Source organism: Taudactylus pleione, unplaced genomic scaffold, assembly GCF_031769625.1.
Source record: "Taudactylus pleione unplaced genomic scaffold, aTauple2 ptg000198l, whole genome shotgun sequence".
Classification (NCBI taxonomy): Eukaryota; Metazoa; Chordata; class Amphibia; order Anura; family Myobatrachidae; genus Taudactylus; species Taudactylus pleione.
Genome location: NW_028284600.1, coordinates 16,046,823 through 16,067,444, shown reverse-complemented (window position 1 = coordinate 16,067,444; position 20,622 = coordinate 16,046,823). Strand labels below are relative to the sequence as shown.

At 47.0% G+C, this 20,622-nt stretch overlaps 1 protein-coding gene across 4 annotated transcripts in view; it reads right to left on the bottom strand.

The window, feature by feature from the left end:
• Positions 1-20,622, bottom strand: part of DNTT (DNA nucleotidylexotransferase) — a 473,464-nt gene that overhangs the window by 243,813 nt on the left and 209,029 nt on the right. The gene's annotated exons all lie outside the window — the stretch shown is intronic.

Sequence of the window (20,622 nt, the reverse complement as noted above, 5' to 3'; positions counted from 1 at the left end):
GGGAGATGAAACAAGGTAGGCTGGGGCTGACTGTTTCATTTTTGCTGGATCCCAAAATTTCTGATTGCAGCCTTGAATGTTAGTAAATAACCCTCATTGTCTATGTATCATAGCTGTCATTATTCACTTATTGCTAAGTATATGGCACGTTCTTTAACATCAAAGAGTTATTTTTCCAAATAAAAGTGATAAATACAGTATGTGTACAATATAAACAGCACTATTGTAACAAACATGTAAAAATGGCAACACAAGAACACAGATACAGAGTAACTATCACAGGTATCCTGAACTTAGATGTACTGTACTTAAACAATGACGGAAGGAAGGATAGAGGTTTTTAACTATGTTAAATAATACACGCTTCTGTATCTGAGCTAGGTAAACAGCAGATTATGAAATTCAATTACTTCTCAAAGCCTGACACTGAAAAGTAAATTGGTGTTCCATTTCCATATTGTAAGGGATATAGAGCCTGATTCAGAGATGTACGTTCACCCGAGAATGAAAGCCCATCTCCGATGGTTAGGGGTCTGCACCTGTGCAGGGTCTGTTCAGCGCAAGTGCAGAAGGGGTCCTGCAATCTCGCTTGCACGCCACAGCATGACTGACATGCTGCAGCGTTTGGAGGGCAGAGCTGTGGCGTACCTGGTTGCCGTTCCTGAAGACGGAGGCGTGTCACCTCCGTTTTCCAGGAGAGATGGGGCTAGGATCTGCGTCAGTGGTTGCAGATTCCTGGCCCCTTGCTTGACCAGGCACCGGGCCGGGCTAAGGGAAGCTTCATCTCCCACAGCCTGACCAAAGGATGGCGACCCCAGCCTGCAATGTTGGTTGCAGCGCTAGGATCGCAAATACAGCAAGGAGGTGTCTGACATCTCCTTCTGCATATGCATCTGAGATGGACGGATTTGCACAGCTGCTTGTGTGCGGCTGTGTAAATCCGTCCATCTCTGAATCAAGCACATTGTTGAAATGTCGACATTGACCATGTCTGCATCTGCAGAATGTCAACATGTTCACAATTTCGACATGTGAAAGGTCTACATTCTGTAAGGACTGGCAACACAGGGTTAGGCTTAAGCCGGGTACACATGGAACGATATGCGCCATATAAGCGATATCGTTCAGGGTTGTCCCCTCACCTGCCGGGCTCAATGTCGTTCCCGACAATGAGCATACACACTGAATTATATCGTTATCGTTCATATTGTTCACAATATGGTTCCATGTGTATGCAGCTTTAGGCTATTGGCGGGGAGGTTAGGGTTAAGGTTGCAGGAGGGGAGGTTAGGGTTAGCACTAGGGGGAGGATTAGGCACTAGGGGGGATAGGATTAGGCACTAGAGGGAGGATTAGGCACTAGGGGGGGATAGGGTTAGGCACTAGAGGGATGGTTAGGGTTAGTCACTAGGAAGAGAGTTAGATTTAGGCTGCAGGAGGGGAAGTTAGGGGGAAGATTAGGCACTAGGGGGGATAGGGTTAGGCACTAGGGGGAGGATTAGGCACTAGGGGGGGATAGGGTTAGGCACTAGAGGGATGGTTAGGGTTAGGCACTAGGAAGAGAGTTAGATTTAGGCTGCAGGAGGGGAAGTTAGGGGGAAGATTAGGCACTAGGGGAGGTTAGGGTTAGCACTAGGGGGAGGATTAGGCACTAGGGGGGATAGGATTAGGCACTAGAGGGAGGATTAGGCACTAGGGGGGGATAGGGTTAGGCACTAGAGGGATGGTTAGGGTTAGGTACTAGGAAGAGAGTTAGATTTAGGCTGCAGGAGGGGAAGTTAGGGGGAAGATTAGGCACTAGGGGGGGATAGGGTTAGGCACTAGGGGGAGGATTAGGCACTAGGGGGGGATAGGGTTAGGCACTAGAGGGATGGTTAGGGTTAGGCTATGGGAGGTGAAATTTAGGGTTAGGCACTAGGAAGAGAGTTAGATTTAGGCTGCAGGAGGGGAGGTTAGGGTTAGGGTCTAGGGGGAGGTTTAGAGTTAGAGGTTAGAGATACAACCGCCGGAAGTGCCGTAGAATCCGCTGGACCCGAAGTATCAGGTAAGCTACCACTAGACCACCAGAAACTTTTTGCCAACATAATCATGTCGACATGATATATGTAAACTTAGTCAATGTCAGCGTGCCCCAAATGTCAACATTTCGACAAAATATACCACACCCAAAAAAAGAACAACAACATTTGTTTGTTTTATTTACTAAACAGTTAGTTTGAAATCACGGTGGGATTGTAGCACTTTCTCAACAGAATTGTATCCCACTTACAGTATGTGCTAAACTCGAAACCAGCACAATAAAAACTCACTTTAGAACAGAAATCACATTCCCAATTTGTCCCTATTAGAAGAATGCAGTACGTGAGATTTACAGAGGGCATTGGGATAAGCTGGACTGGTAGACAGAACTTCTCATCCCAATGCCCTCTTTCCAGGCACTTACATAAAGACTAGACTATTGACATAAAAAAATGAAGCACAATCAGTCACATATACACATTATTAAAATTAAATAAAGTACATAAATAGAAGCAGGAATATACTGGTTTCACAGGTGGTAACCAGTGGCAGAACTAGCTAGTGATGAGCCCAGGTGAGAAAAAATGCCTTGAGAAGACTTACCACTTCTCTGGCCAGTCCTGGTCCCTCCTGCATATGTTAGGCCACATGTGCACTGCACTGGAAGCCTGTGTTGGGTTTCCAGTAGCAGATTCTACAGAAAAATAACATAGAAAAAAAAATGTAAATACAATTATTAAAAAATAGAAAATAACTTTGATAATAAAAAAAGTCAAATTGAAAAAATAATTGTTCCCCTTCCACAAAAAAATAATCTAAATCAGTATTAAGCCTAGTCTGGTAGTGGAAAAATTGGGAGACAAAGAGCGTGGGGTTCCCACAAATCTCCATTAACAAATACTAGGCTTCACCAGCCACGGCTGGTGGCACTAGAGCAGGGAGGACACTCAGTATGGGGTCCCCATGTCATAGGGCTATCTATCCTTAGGCCAGTAAGCACAGGGCTTTAGTCCTTAGTTCAGTCAGGCCTGCAAAAAACTGCTTGCCTTCCCTAGGAACTACCAATCCCGTGCTGATATACTGTAACTAGGCTTATTCCTAATACCTCCTGGATGGTGGGTGTGGAGTTAATACATATTGTATGAACAGTAGAACGGTTTTGGATTTCATAAAATCTATAAAAAGTGATAAAAACGGCTAAAACCATGTAATTTGGACCTGTTTACATGCAATCCAAAACCAGTTGGCTTTTTAAGTCTGAGATCTGAAATGACAGCAGACCCAAGCCGGGATTCGGTTCTACTCTGATCCCCAAATTGATTCCGAACTGGAGCTTGATTTGACTCGGACCTCCTTCGGGTGTGTTCGTATTACAGGAGAACCGACATGCACATCTCTATACATAACTACCCCTATTGGGTCCCAGCACAAATGAAAGTTCACTCCTGAACTAAATTTGCGTATACAGGCTGTGAGGCACAGAAACAATTGCCTGCAGCTCAGAATCAGCAGCTTTATGTCATCTTTTAAACTGTTACTCCATAAACAAGTCATAATTTAGGGCAGCACAGACGGTGTAATGGTTAGCATTACTGCCTCACAGCACTGAGGTCATGGGTTCGATACCCACTACGGCCCTAACTGTGTGGAGTTTGTATATTCTCCCTGTGCTTGCGTGGGTTTCCTCCAGGTGCTCCGGTTTCCTCCCACACTCCAAATATATACTGGTAGGTTAATTGGCTCCCAACACAAATTACCCCTAGTGTGTATGTCTGTGAGCATGTGATAGGGAATATAGATTGTAAGCTTCACTGGGGCAGGGACTGATGTGAATGGCCAAATATTCTCTGTAAAGCGCTGCGGAATATGTGTGCGCTATATAAATAACTGGTAATAATAATAATTTGTTCACACAGACAGGGCCAGATTAATGTTGTTAAAAAGTAGAATGTGTAAATACTCCCAGCACCACAAATCAGTTAAAAACACTTTAGTGCCCCCAGTTCAGTGGTGTCATTATGGGGGTGCAGGGGGTGCGGGCCACACAGAGTGTCACCCTTGGAGGGGGTGATACCAAAATGCTGGCTCCTTCTCAGTGACAGGAGCCAGGTGTTGCAGTGTGACTTTCTCCTGCAGCACTCAGCTCCTGTCACAGAGGAGGAGCTGACAGGGCAGCAGTTATTAGTCTCCGTGGACAGCCCAGCATGTCCGGGGCACGTCCCCGGAGTGACGCGTTCAGGCATTCCACGAGGCCACGCCCCTAATTTTGTCCATGCCTCCTTTTCGGGTGCGCGGCAAAGGGGATATAGTCTGCACACCGGGTGTCACCACACCCGGTGATGCCACTGCCCCAGTTCACATTATGCCAAACAGAAACCCCAGTTTATGTTTACCACAGTGCTCTATGTCACGACCAGGGTTTCTCGGCATGCCGGCTGGCAGGTATTACCTGTGAGGACACAATGGCGAGGGGCATCTGGCGGTGGCGCTGGTATCTGGTGGGGTGCATTGGCTGCGCGTAGTCCTGTGCAGGGCATACTGTCACTCTGGTCTGGTTAGGCCTGGTGGTGCTTCCGTTCTGCTCTGGCATCTTGCCTCCAGTCATCTGACCTAGTCGCCCTATCCTGGTGTGTCACATGCTCTCTCTGGCCTGTCACATTGCAGCACTGGGTATTTAAGGGAGTGCCGAGCTTCCTCTCATTGCCAGTGCAACGTGTTTCTCAGCGAGAGCTGAGAGAGAGAGTTCCTGTACTCATTCACCTGTCTGTTGGGATCATTACCTAGCCTGCTTCACCCTGCCTGTTCCAGCCCTGCTGGCTCCTGCCTCCTCCTTTGTCTCTCCCTTGCCTGAGTACCTGTGTCAGCTGTTACCCTGCACCTTGCCTCCACTTGCAGTTTCCCTGGACATTATTTCTCAGCCTGCAATTCATTTCAGCCTGCCATTCACTTCAGCCTGCCATTCACTTCAGCCTGCAACTCACTTCAGCCCGCAACTCACTTCAGCCCGCAACTCATTTCTGCCTCATTTCACTACAGTTTCCCAAGTGCACTTTAGTGCTATACCTGGACTTTTTGATTTTCCACATTCATGTCTGTTAAGCCACTCATTAAAAACTCCACGTTTATTTTTAAATCTGCTTCAGTGTCTGCTCCTTTTACCAGAGACAGTGGGGTACGGAAGGTGCGCTCGCCCTGTGGGTGCAATGATGATGGGGGAGTGTTGGACTGTGTATGTGGTTGCTAGTGTGTGTGGTGTGAGTGGGGAGGGGTGGACCAATGGAATGACAGAGGCGGACACAAGGTGGGAGTAAATGGTTTTATTGGAGTAGTCACAGTGCTTCTCCTATATAGTCCCGGGCAACAAGGTGGGTGTGGTGGTGGGTGGAGAGACTGGGGAGGTGGGTCGATCCTTTCAGGGGGGATCCTTTCCATGCAGTTCAATAGACTGGCACGTCACCCCTGCTGGACACTATGGACAACAGTCTTGGGAGTCTCAGTGGGTGAGGGGGGGGAGAGCGAGAGGGGTATGGTGTGGTGGGTGTAGTACACCTGGCGGCGTCCCGCGTATGAATGAAAAGTCTTGAAGTCTTGTACCTACCGGTAGGTAAGGCATGAGGTCAGTAGGCCATAGGGGTTTTGCGTTACTGTAGTTCCTTGTTGACTGATTGAAGCTGCTGCGGTGGTAAAGATGAGTAGCTGTTGTTCAAGTGGATCTTCTATTTTGCAGCGGTCAGCAACCGGGTGGTGCTGGTGGTTGTGAATACAGCAGTGGGGCTGAGTTGCTTGTGGGAGCTGCCACTGGTGCCGGGTCACTGGGGTGGGTCCCCCTGTGAGAGCTGGGAGTGCGGTGTGGGTCACCCTTCTGGCAGGTAGATGGACTGCCCGGGACGGGCTTGATGTGTGACGATCTGTGGTCTGTATGGTTAGGGTGGAGGCGCTTGCAGCAGCAAGTGCGAGGGTGATGCAAATGGGATGGCTGAGGCCAACCGGAGGTCCCCGTGGGGATGAGAAGCTTCGGTGGGAGTAGGCCGTAGTTCTGGAATGTGGGCGTATCGCGTTTCGGCAGGGCCCACAACAAAACCAGAACCCCACACCCTAACACTGGTGATGTAGCTGTGTGTGCCCCCCTACAGTGTACGGGGGGACCTAGGTGACTTCCCCAGCTGCCCTGTTAAAAAGGACCTATTAGAAGAAGCAGAAGAGGTGTGACCAGTGCTGTGTGGGTGTGGCCAGTGCCATGTGGGCGTGTACACTCCAATGTCTCCCTAAATATGTAAGAGAAAGAATGCTTCATTTTGTGAGGTAAATAGAATACAATTTTACTACTTATGATTTATGGCTGACCGTGTGGACAGCAGATGGCCAGTCAACATCATGCTCCCAACTTTTGTAATATGGGAAGAGGGACCCTTTGTGCGGCCAAAAGGGGGGGGTTCCCGAAAATGGGCGGGGTGTCTTGAAAATGGGGTGGGGCATCTTCAAAACGGGGCAGAGCCTCACGGCAACCCCCCTTTGTGTCACTATAGGGGGTTTGCCCAGCACTCTCCGAGATGCTGGGCAGCCCCCATGCTCTCCCTACACTGATGAACAGCTGCCGTGCTCATGCACACGGCATCTGTTCACCTTCTGCACACCCGCTGCTCTGCTATGCAGAGCAGCGGTATGTGCTCTCCCCAACTCTCCCCCCCACCGCGGGACACTGTGGCCCGTGGGTGGGACAGCGGGACAGTCCCAGGAAAAAGGGACTGTCCTGCTGAATGCGGGACAGTTGGGAGGTATGATGTTGTCATGACAATGGGCCTATTTTTATGTAGAGGCCTGGACCTGTAGCTCCATCTGCCCCATTGTTAATCTGGCCCTGCATACAGTACACCAAATACTTTGAAGTCCCAACATGTTATTGCCCTGCTTGGAGCTTTGTCAGGAAATAACAAATTAAAACACAAAAGGGATATAGATGGATAAGAGCATGCTTGACTACTATCCTGGATCATCTGGGAGGCTCACAAAAATCGTGTGGAGATCCTGATCGCCCAGAAGAGTGGGCAATTCTCTCAAGCCACCGAACTGGTGACTGATGATGTGATTTGCGTTGAATCGAGACATCATGGCGCTGACCCCCACTTCACAATGCTAGTAATCAAGGAATTGTATAGCGAGGCCACAATGATACTATTGCATTTTCACACCCCGAGCACCAGTGGCGTCACAAGGGGGGTGCGGGTGCGGGCACTAATGTGCAGACTGACACTCCCCCACAGTGGCAGGAGCTGGGTGCTGCACTGTAGTATGAAGTGCAGCACCCAGCTCCTGACACTGTGATGGGGCCAGCACTGCAACACAAGCAGACAGCACCCCCCCCCCCCAGTAATATTAGAAATGGGACCACGGGGGATCGGGTTCGGGCCGTGAGGCCACGCCCCCTCCTGTGAGGTCACGCCCATTCGCATGAGGCCACGCCCCCTTTTCAGGGCTCGCGCAGCTACACCACTGCCCAGCACCTCCCACTTCTGACGCGTTACGTGACCTAGAGGCCCCTAGAGGGGGCAGCTCAAAGGTTGTCAAGTATGGATGACAGCATAGCGAAGTTCAGGAAATAGACATCGGTATCTAGACATATGCACACCCCTTTCTTGTAGAGTACACCTTTTCCTAAATCATTAGATAATAAGTCCACATGTGACATTTTGCCTCATTGTTGTTCTACTATGTAAAGACAATCGCTCATATCTAATAATAATAATAAAATGATATCACATTCAAAAACTCTAGTATATATCCAGTCATTTTTTAAGAGGTGCTAAATAATATTTTACAAAAATATAATGAATTGAAGCCTACTAATATTCAAAACATATAACTAATACTAAGTTCATTAAATTAATAAATTAATAATCTATAGGTATTAAAAAAAACAACTTAATGATATCAATCCTATAATTCCCCATGCACACCATCTGGCATGGCTGTCTACAACAAGAAGTTCCAGTGCATTTCTTTTTCAATTGATCTTATTTAATTAGTAACCACCTCTGGCTCCTAAGATAACTTTTTCAATAGCCTTAGACTTGAGAACTGGATGTCATCCAAGATGTTCTGCTTTCACATGTCTAGAAATAGCTGATTTATCTCCCCACATGCCACACAGCCCATATGTTCATTAATTCTTGTATAGAAACTTCTGATAGTTTCTGGCATTCGCGAGTATCCAAATGTACTCGATTTCTATTGCATCAATCCATAAATCAGGTCACCTTTAGGGTGACTCTAACCCTATATATATTTACAGCCTTCTGTGTAAATATTAAAGGATAAATATAAAAATATTTTTGTTATAAGACCTACATAGTTTATGCGAAGCTGCTTGCAAAGTTTAGCATTTAGTACAGTTCCGTTGTCTGCTTTCTCTTCCCCTTAATACAGTAATCACTTTCTGTAGCTCTCCTGTAAAACTATTACCCCTTTTCCACTGCTGCAATAACCCAGGTTACTGCTGGGTTTTCCCGAGTAGTGGCTCAGTGGAAAAGGGTCCCTGAAAAATAAACCGGCGCAAGTGACCTGGGAATCCAACCCAGGTAGCTACCATGGCTGAACCTGCGTAATGGTGCTTTTACACTGAAGTTCCAGGTCTGACCCGGAGTTTGAACAGAGGGCTTGATTCAGAGGCGCTCGCTATTTGCGAGCGCTCGCTCTGAATCAGGCGGATTTTTTTATAAAAAAAATCCGCCTCCAGGCCGCTCGCATAGCTGTGGGTGACCACCCACAGCTTTTGCGAGCGACCTGGCGATGGTCGCGATTATCGCGACCATTGGGCTTGCGATAAGACCCTTGTGGTAGGGTCTCAGGGCCTGATTCAGAGCCGCTATATGCACTCGCGAGCGGGTCTGAATCAGGCCCAGAGTTCCAACCCGGATCAGACCCGGAATTTCCCCGGCTCCGACCCAGGATATTCCTGTGTTGGCGCCGTGCACACCGGAGCCGGGTCTGCATTGACCCGGCTTTTCCGGCATTGAAGAGGACGCTTGGAGACAGAGGAGTAGCGTGTTGCCAGGGTGCCCGGAGCACGTGCATGCTATGGCGCCATTCCCCCAAGTGTTCCAGGGAGGAGGTGTGTCCAGCATATGGGGTTAAATTAAAGGGATGTAATAATAAACATTAGGAGAGGTATTGAAATCATATATTCCAAACTACTAAAATAAATCCATTAATAAAATAACAATAGTAGATAGCAGCTGGGGCAAGGAAGGGGTTATGGGAGGCAGTACTAAGGGTAGGGAGGGGGTAAGGGTAGATAGCAGCTGGGGCAGTACTGGGGGCAAGGAGGAGGTTAGGAGCAGGCAGTGCAGGGGGTAAGTGGTGGCGTCCCTTAAAAACTGTTCTTTAAACTACTGGCTGAATTCTTCTATTGGTACTTAAATAAACACACGAGTTGCACTGTATTTACTGCCTCCATTAGGGGCAAAAGCAGGATATCTAGCAGGGTGTTGCTGTAATACCTGTTCTATTGGATATGGGGGGAGTTAATGTTCATGGGGATTTATTGCAACTGTGGGGTTCGATTGCCATCGGTTAGGTGGTTAAAATAAGAGAGAGAGAGAGAGAGAGAGAGAGAGAGAGAGAGAGAAGTTGGTACCAGACACACAAACATGGGGGGTGAGGTGGGATAGTGAAAAAGTGTACACTCACCTAAGTTGTAGTGTGAGTGGGATCCGCCATGTGTGATCTTCAGGTGGGCATGAATCAGGGGTCTCTTTTAGAAGGTAAAGTCTCCACTGCAGATGCAAGGGACAGTGCGCAGCAGTGATAGGCTGCTTCAGAGCTCCTTCTTCTGGACTCCTCATCATGACATAACGGGGGCTGCTGCTGTACCAGGAAACCCTCGGAGAGGTCAGTTGCTGGCTTCCAGTCTATACTGCATGAGCCGGATGTTCCCCACCAAACCCCGTCAGAGGGCTCCGGATCAGTGATGCTGGCCTGTCTGCGGCCATTCACTCTAGCATCCCCCGTCGGCAGAGCTCTTGCTGATGAGGTTATGGTGGGTTACAGGGTTCCCGCTAGGTCCCCGCAACTATGCATGTCCGGCGGCTCGGCTCCTCTTCATAGTATGCGCAATGTGACGTCATGATGTCACGTTCGCGTCTTACAACAAGCAAGCAGTTTGCAGAGCAGAGCTCAAGGAGGCGGAGCTGCTCAGCCTCCGGGCATGCTGCTGCAGCTGCTCTGTGTTACTGTCCACTGTATCCGGCTGCCAGTAGCAACAGTAGAAATAGTCACCGGCAGTAGGTTTTTGCCGGCGCCTGGAGCATGCGCTCCACTGGAACCGCCCTTCCTACGCCACTGCTTGGATATGACGTCATCTCCAAGCGCCACTCGACCCGGCATTCCAACCGTTTACCCTTTTACACCAAGGAGCTACCCGGGTTAACCCTGCAATAACCCGGGTTTTAGCTCTGGTGTAAAAGGGTATAAATGGTGCGACCCGGGTCATGCCTAAAATGAGCTGACTGGTGGCTGTGGAGCAGTCACCTCCCACTTTTTATGACCTCACAAATTTAGCAGGGCAGACCTGGGTTCAGTGTGAACAGAGCTGAACCAGGAATAACCTGGATCAAAGTTATGAGTCCTAATCCATTCTAAATACATTAGTTTGGGCTGTGGCCTAGTGGCAAGAGATATGCATGGCACCTTTGGGAAGGGGTATTATGGCATTAAAGGTGTTGCTTTGTCCAGAAAGGTCCAAAAATATGACAGAAAACAGACAAAGAGGCAGCAGACAACTCTCTCAGCTTACTCATTTCAGAGGCAGCTGCGCTGTGGTCCCTGGCGGCAGTCCCAGATCACCGGGAGACACTAACCTTTCTTATTATCAAATGCTTGACCGCGGTTATGACTCCTGGGACTTACTCACCACCACCACTACGGACCTCTGGGGTTAATGTGTTAACATGTCCCTTATCGCTGCACTGAGCTAATTGCAGCAATGCAGGATGTCTTAGTGCTGAAGCGATACAGAATGCTCTTGGGCAGCCGCGTTGCGAGTACTCGGATTAATTAAGAGAAGGCAAATATACTACAGGACACATCTGTTATTCTCAATAATCTGCCTCAAAACATTTTGAAAAGGCCATAATAGCCTCTTTCAGCTTCAGATTCAAAGGCACAGTATGCCGATTGCTTCTAGCAGCTGTCACTGGTCTGGTCTTATTTACTAATACAGCTCAAAAATCCAGTGAGATTGCTACCTAATCCCTGGCTATTGGAATAAGAGATGTGCGCAGACCCCTGTGTTTTGGTTTTTGATCTGTATTAACCTCATGTTTGGTTTTGGCAAATCTGCCCTCACAGGTTTTGGTTTTGGATCATTTACAGAGAAGTTTTACCACCTCACAACTCACAATATTGTTTTCATCCAGTTTAGGCCAAAAGGTTGCACGAAGCTAGCTGGCTGACTAAGCTAAGCAAAAGCAATGGGCGGCACAAACACAAGGCAGTTCAACTTCCAACATGGCACATCTAGGAAACAGTGTGGCACTGCAGTGGCAGACAGGATGGCAGTATAATATAAACTATATTATGCTATAGAATGTTTTCATTAATCAAGAACTAGATCAGGGGCCCAAGAGCAGTACAGGGAAATGGAGGTAGAGTATGTAGTGGAAGAGAGATTTATTGATTGAGTAATTGAATGATTGATTGATTGATTGATTAATCATTATTTTATTACTGCTATAAAAAAACAAAGCAGTGAAGTGCAAACTGCTATTAAAAAACAAGCACCCAAAATGGATGAACGTAGTGCATTAATGAATTAAATGATTGATTAATTCATTATTTATTTATTTATTAACAGTTTCTTATATAGCGCAGCATATTCCGTTGCGCTTTGCAATTGGAAACATTTATAGAACAAAACAGGGTAATAACAGACAGACATAGATGTAAGAAGGCCCTGCTTGCAAGCTTACAATCTATAGGGAAATAGGCATTGATACACAAGGATAGGTGCTATATATTGCAATTTGGCTCGGGCACAATGCAGAGTTTCTTGATGGGCTGCATGATCCAGTCACACAGGAATGTCGGACAAATGTCAGGAGGATGTGAAATAAAGACAATGTGTGAGGTTATGTGTGGACTGTGAAAGGGGATGTAATAAGACATGGAAGCTATGAAGGTTATGTGGTCGGTTCTGGAATCTGATAAACTTGTCTGAAGAGGTGAGTTTTCAGGGAACGTTTGAAGGATTGAAGACTAGAGGTAAGTCTTATTGTGCGTAGTAAGGCATTCCATAGAGTGGGTAATTATTAATGAATTAATAATTGATTGATTGATTAAGAATATAAAATTTAAGGCAATGAAAGATTATATTGTCAGTAGCCAAGGAAACTTATTAGTTGCACTGCAGACCAGCTAACTCCAAATCAGCCTATCATATACTATAAATAAATAAGAGGCCATACTACACCCCCCTAATTGGGTAACACACCCCTGTAGTACATTTATGAGCACAAGAGAATCTGAGTATTAGGGATAATAAACACAATAACATTTTGATTTTGATAAAAGACAAAAAAAAAAAAACTGGCCACCAACTGAAACTCAATCAGCTCACACGTCGTGGAGACACAGCGCTTATATGTACGGAAACAAAAATGCACTGGGGGACAGCGCACAGACGTAGTACAAACAATAGAAAAAAAAAATATTGCTACTTTTTTTAATTCACAGCTCAGCTGACACTGCGTGCTGTCACATCGCTTATACAGTATGTACATAAACAAAAACACACTGGGGACAGCGCACAGACGTAGTACAAACAATAGAAAAATATATATTTGTTTTACTTTTTTTTAAATTCGCAGCTAAGCTCACACTGCTTGGAGAGATAGTGCTTTTATATGTAGGAGAAAAAATGCTCTCGGGGACAGCGCACACAGGTTGTATAAACAAATTAATTTTTTTTTCTTACTAATTATTTTTTTTAAACTTTTCCCGCAAATGACAACTGCGGAGCCACACTGCTTATTATATCACAGTGGGGTATGAGCCACACTGCTTATTATATCACAGTGGGGTATGGCCTGCAGAGTCACACTGCTTATTATATCACAGTGGGGTATGGCCTGCAGAGTCACACTGCTTATTATATCACAGTGGGGTATGGCCTGCAGAGTCACACTGCTTATTATATCACAGTGAGGTATGGCCCGCAGAGTCACACTGCTTATTATATCACAGTGGGGTATGAGCCACACTGCTTATTATATCACAGTGGGGTATGGCCTGCAGAGCCACATTGCTTATTATATCACAGTGGGGTATGGCCTGCAGAGTCACACTGCTTATTATATCACAGTGGGGTATGAGCCACACTGCTTATTATATCACAGTGGGGTATGGCCTGCAGAGTCACATTGCTTATTATATCATAGTGGGGTATGGCCTGCAGAGCCACATTGCTTATTATATCACAGTGGGGTATGGCCTGCAGAGTCACACTGCTTATTATATCACAGTGGGGTATGAGCCACACTGCTTATTATATCACAGTGGGGTATGGCCTGCAGAGTCACACTGCTTATTATATCACAGTGGGGTATGAGCCACACTGCTTATTATATCACAGTGGGGTATGGCCTGCAGAGTCACACTGCTTATTATATCACAGTGGGGTATGAGCCACACTGCTTATTATATCACAGTGGGGTATGAGCCACACTGCTTATTATATCACAGTGGGGTATGGCCTGCAGAGCCACATTGATTATTATATCATAGTGGGGTATGGCCTGCAGAGCCACATTGTTTATTATATCACAGTGGGGTATGGCCTGCAGAGTCACACTGCTTATTATATCACAGTGGGGTATGAGCCACACTGCTTATTATATCACAGTGGGGTATGAGCCACACTGCTTATTATATCACAGTGGGGTATGGCCTGCAGAGTCACACTGCTTATTATATCACAGTGGGGTATGAGCCACACTGCTTATTATATCACAGTGGGGTATGGCCTGCAGAGTCACACTGCTTATTATATCACAGTGGGGTATGGCCTGCAGAGTCACACTGCTTATTATATCACAGTGAGGTATGGCCCGCAGAGTCACACTGCTTATTATATCACAGTGGGGTATGAGCCACACTGCTTATTATATCACAGTGGGGTATGGCCTGCAGAGCCACATTGCTTATTATATCACAGTGAGGTATGGCCCGCAGAGTCACACTGCTTATTATATCACAGTGGGGTATGAGCCACACTGCTTATTATATCACAGTGGGGTATGGCCTGCAGAGCCACATTGCTTATTATATCACAGTGGGGTATGGCCTGCAGAGTCACACTGCTTATATCACAGTGGGGTATGAGCCACACTGCTTATTATATCACAGTGGGGTATGGCCTGCAGAGTCACATTGCTTATTATATCATAGTGGGGTATGGCCTGCAGAGCCACATTGCTTATTATATCACAGTGGGGTATGGCCTGCAGAGTCACACTGCTTATTATATCACAGTGGGGTATGAGCCACACTGCTTATTATATCACAGTGGGGTATGGCCTGCAGAGTCACACTGCTTATTATATCACAGTGGGGTATGAGCCACACTGCTTATTATATCACAGTGGGGTATGGCCTGCAGAGTCACACTGCTTATTATATCACAGTGGGGTATGAGCCACACTGCTTATTATATCACAGTGGGGTATGAGCCACACTGCTTATTATATCACAGTGGGGTATGGCCTGCAGAGCCACATTGCTTATTATATCATAGTTGGGTATGGCCTGCAGAGCCACATTGCTTATTATATCACAGTGGGGTATGGCCTGCAGAGTCACACTGCTTATTATATCACAGTGGGGTATGAGCCACACTGCTTATTATATCACAGTGGGGTATGGCCTGCAGAGTCACACTGCTTATTATATCACAGTGGGGTATGAGCCACACTGCTTATTATATCACAGTGGGGTATGGCCTGCAGAGTCACACTGCTTATTATATCACAGTGGGGTATGGCCTGCAGAGTCACACTGCTTATTATATCACAGTGAGGTATGGCCCGCAGAGTCACACTGCTTATTATATCACAGTGGGGTATGAGCCACACTGCTTATTATATCACAGTGGGGTATGGCCTGCAGAGCCACATTGCTTATTATATCACAGTGGAGTATGGCCTGCAGAGTCACACTGCTTATTATATCACAGTGGGGTATGGCCTGCAGAGTCACAGTGCAGCACCACTGTGACAGTTAGACTAGTAATAATAATTCCTGCATTATAAAAAATATTAAACAATAATTTGCTATTGGCTGTACTGTAAATTTAGCTAGGTCAATATTAACAGTTTTTAACACTAGGGACTGGAGTGGACACAGCAGCACAGCAGCAGCCACTGGAGGTGGAGAGGATGGACACAGCAGCACAGCAGCCACTGGACACGTTAGTATAGAGTCAGTGTGAAATGGCGCCCGAATCACCGTGGGAGAGGCTTATATAGAATCCAAAACCTGCGAGAATCCGATTGTGGGATGATGAAGTTTTGCTTCGATTTGGAATCCGAGCAAGGCGTGAACACCCGAACTGCTGCTCAGATTCTCACGGATCAAGGAGGTTCGGGGGGGCTCGGTTTTCAGAAAACCGAGCCCGCACCTCACTAATTGTAATCCAACCACCGAACTACTACTGTGACAACAACTCACAGCCAACAGTAATGAAAAACATCTAGCACAGAGTTTCCCAAACTCCGCCATTACAGTCCAGGTTTTAACGATATCCATGCTTCAGTCCAGATGGATTAATCAAATTAACTGAGGTACTAAATAAATCGCCTGTGCCCAAGCATGGCTATCCTTAAAACTAGGGATGAGTGGGTTTGGATTTCCAAAATCCGAACACCCCCCCCCCCCCCCCCGTGCCCCCCCAATCCGAGCCGGGAACTGAGTCAGGCACGTGTTTGCCCGCCTGGCTCAGATCTGAAATCGAGGCAAAATATCATCATCCCGCTGTCGGACTCTCGCGGGTTTTGGATTCTATAAAGGTCCCGTGATCGCTGCCATTTTTCATTCCGGCTGTGGAGTGTGCAGAGGGAGGAGGGAGCTGGGAGCTCAGTGTTGTGTGTTAGACTGTTATAAAACTAAAAATATAATAAAGTACTGCTGGCTGGCTACTGTGAAGAGAGAGGGAGGGAGCTGTTGCTGACGCTGACCATAGCTGGCTGGCTGGCTGGTTACTGTTGTCCATATACAAGGGGCTGGCTGGCTACTGTTGTCCTTGTCCATATAGGGGCTGGCTGTTGTCCTGTCCATAGGAGCTGGCTGTAGTGCTGTGTTGTCCAGGGGGTGCTCTGTCCTTCAGGGGTGTTCTCTTCACCCACCCCCAGGATGAAAAGCTGGGCTGGCTGGCTGGCTACTGTTGTCCATATATAAATGTAATGGCTGGCTGGCTACTGTTGTCCTTGTCCATATATTGGCTGACTGTTGTCCTTTCCATAGGGGCTGGTTGGCTGTAGTGCTGTGTTGTCCAGGAGGTGCCCTGTCTGCTGTAGGGGTACACTCATACAAATAATTTTTACAGGGGCTGCCCTTTCTGCTGTAGGGGTACGCTCATACAAATAATTTTTACAGGGGCTGCCCTTTCTGCTGTAGGGGTACGCTCATACAAATAATTTTTACAGGGGCTGCCCTTTCTTCTGTAGGGGTACGCTCATACAAATAATTTTTGCATGAGTGCCCTGTCTGCTGTAGGGGTACACTCATACAAATAATTTTTACAGGGGCTGCCCTTTCTGCTGTAGGGGTACGCTCATACAAATAATTTTTACAGGGGCTGCCCTTTCTGCTGTAGGGGTACGCTCATACAAATAATTTTTACAGGGGCTGCCCTGTCTGCTGTAGGGGTACGCTCATACAAATAATTTTTACAGGGGCTGCCCTTTCTGCTGTAGGGGTACGCTCATACAAATAATTTTTACAGGGGTGCCCTGCCTGCTGTAGGGGTACGCTCATACAAATAATTTTTCCAGTGGCTGCCCTGTCTGCTGTAGGGGTACGCTCTTACAAATAATTTTTACAGGGGCTGCCCTGTCTGCTGTAGGGGTACGCTCTTATAAATAATTTTTACAGGGGCTGCCCTGTCTGCTGTAGGGGTACGCTCTTATAAATAATTTTTACTGGGGCTGCCCTGTCTGTTGTAGGGGTACGCTCTTACAAATAATTTTTACAGGGGCTGCCCTGTCTGCTGTAGGGGTACACTCATACAAATAATTTTTGCATGAGTGTCCTGTCTGCTGTAGGGGTACGCTCATACAAATAATTTTTACAGGGGCTGCCCTGTCTGCTGTAGGGGTACGCTCTTACAAATAATTTTTGCATGAGTGTCCTGTCTGCTGTAGGGGTACGCTCATACAAATAATTTTTACAGGGGTTGTACGCTGCCCTTCATCAAACTAATTTTGACAGGGGCTGTCCTGGATAAAAGTCCATGAAAGATGATGTTTGTCCATGAGAGATGACGTTTTGCCTCTTTCTGAGACCCAATTTTTGGTGGGAAAAATCCGAATTTGGCTGGAAAATCCAAACTAATCCGAGCCTGCACATCCCTATTCTCTGCTACTGTGGTAACTCTCATTTTGATAAGGATGAGAGATATGGCTTATACTAGATCGGTGGCTGGAAGAGGAACCATATCTGTGTGGGGGAGAATGATCGGATCCGTGACTGTACCGACTTTGGTGAGGCAGATAATGTGATGGCGAGTAACTGGGTTGGGCCATCATTGCTGTGCTGGATCCATGAGGGGTTTCCGACCTATAGAAGCTATTCATCATTGCTTGTCTGTGAAGATTGTCCGGAGAAGATCTCTGATAGTTTGGAACAGGAAGTGAAAGTTCAGAGTATTTCGTGAACTCCTCATTGCCATCATGCCTGCGGTCATGTGTTGATGGACTGTTTCCAGTAAAACTGCCATTTCCTTGTGGTGAGTAGTCTGCGCTATTTGCTTCTGCGGAGCCATGGCTGCTTCCTGATCTGAATTGAATTTTCAGCGGCCTCCCAAAGAGTTTGATTCCATTTAACAAACTCATTCCATAGGGAACATAAGGGCCCTCATTCAGAGTCTCTCTCAAGATGCGATCGGTCGCTTGCAAAAAGGGGCCGGGTATGCAAATCAAGCGATCGCTCTATGCGCTGTAAGGATGCCCTCTATGTCTTAGTGAGCGACGACAGTTAGCGTACGCTGGACTATAAAACCTCCCACCTGTCACTCGCAGCACACGTCATCTCCCGGAAGTGTCTGATTAATCGTGAACATTGAGGGTCATCGGAGCTGCTTGCAGCGCTTGGGGTTCACCTAACCTACCCCAAGCACTGCGAGCAGTTCAGGCTAAAAAACAACCAAGTCACGTGTGCGATGACGCTACTTTGCTAATTATGCACGCCCTTTAAACGCCGTTTTGGCAGCCAGACACGCCTGCGTTCGCACAACCACTCCCCCGTTTAAAAGCACCTTCCCCTGTTACCACCCACAAACGGCACTATCTGTCACTCAAAGCAGCAACTTGAAAGTGGCTTGCGAGCTAGCAAAATCAGATCGCAATGAATGACTTGCGCATGCGCACTGCGAATTATACGCATGCGCAGATGTGTGGTCATCACTCCCAGTGAGCGAGCGCGCCCTAACGAGAGACTCTGAATGAGGTCCATAGTCCTCATGTTTGAAATTGACAAAAGCAAATTGTTTTGACTTCCCATCCTTGTCCTTTGGAATTTTAACATTAATTGCAGAACCAGCGTGCAGAAACAGCTCGAACAGGATCTCCTCGGTGGCCCTGGGATCTGAGTTCCCCACGAACAGCGTCCTATCAGCCTCGGCGGCGCCCATCTCTCTCCTGAGTCCCGTCCTGTGTGCCCAGCAGCAGCAGTCGATGGGTGACGCGATAAGTCAACAGGGCCTAGTTTTTCAAACTGCCATCCTGTCTGCCACTGCAGTGCCACTCCTAGATGGGTCACGTATTTGTGCCGTCCACTTGTGTCGCTTAGCATAGTCATCCAGCTACTTACCTCGGTGCAACCTTTTGGCCTAAAAACAATATTGTGAGGTGTGAGGTGTTCAGAATAGACTGGAAATGAGTGGAAATGAATTTTATTGAGGTAATTAATAGCGTAAGAGCAAAAAAAACCTAATTCTGTGATTTTAGCTGTTTTTATGCTTTTTTCCAGAAAAAAACAAATCCAAAACACAAAACACGGAAGGGTGGTTTTGGCAAAACCAATCCAGATCATAAACACTAAGAAAGATCCAGATCCAAAACAAAACACAAAAAGTGGCCGGTGCACACGTCTACTTAAAATCTGGACTGTAATAGCGGAGTTTGGGAAACGCTGGTCTAGAATATAGATTCCCTTGTGCTAGGCACAATTAAACATAGGTATGCAGAGAGGTTAGTTTCCCTTTAAGACAAGCTAACTTTGGGCCTGATTCAGACCCACTCGCGAGCGGCTGTCCGCTCGCAAGTGGGTCGATGTTATGGACTGAGCATGCGCACGACGGAGGGAGCTCCGTCGTGCGCTTGCGCCAGATGCGACGAGCGAAGGAAAGTCCTTCGCTCGCTGTGTCTGATCAAAGGGGGCGTGCTGTTGATGTTGATTGACAGCACGCCCCCTTTGGTAGGCGTGCCGGGGGCGTGCCTCCCTGACGGGGGCGTTCCCACGGGAACGCCTCCCGTCAGAAGCCGGCCCACTGACATCACTAGTGATGTCAGTGGGAGTGATTTTGGCTCTGATAGAGCCAAAATCACTCCGGAGCTTGCGGTTGAAAACCTCAACCGCAGGCTCCGGCTTGCAATTTCGATGGTCGCGATGGTCTCGACCATCGCGGCCATCAAAATACACGCTCATATAGCCTGTGGGTGGTGACCCTCAGCTATACGAGCGTCCAGAAGGACGCTCCATTTTCATGGAGGCCGGCCCTCATTCAGAGCGTGCGCTCTGCTCAGAGCGTACGGCTCTGAATGAGGGCCTTTGTTCTGAGTGCTTTCATATATGTGCACTAATTCCCCCATAGCCTTATGTTACAACTACACTTCAGCACTAGGAACAGATTGTACTCACTGCCTTGCAACTCCTATAACCCCCTCCACTAAGCATATTCACAATGGTATTCTAAGTACACCAGCACATAAAAGTATTAAAATCTGGAAAAGTAAAAACAGAATGTAATTAATTGATTATTGAAGCAGAAAGATTACAAAAATATATATTTCCTTGCTCGCCAGAGAGTTTTCCTTCTCTACCCCCTAATTAGGCAATACAGCTGTTCCTCCTAAATGAGGGAACTTCAGATGCATCTTGTTTTATGCCGCTGCCCAGGGCAACCGTCTCTCAAAATCTGTTCTTGCACAGAGGCACAGACTCCACAAGTACTCAGTACCGGGGCGCATTATAAATGGAGTTTAAATTTACAACATCATTCCTTATTAAATGATATTTATTCAAGGAATTCAGGCATCTTCAGTATGATGAAATCAACTCTGTTCATCCTGGGATCAAAATAAGGCAGATTTTTTAAGTAATCATCTATAATGGATA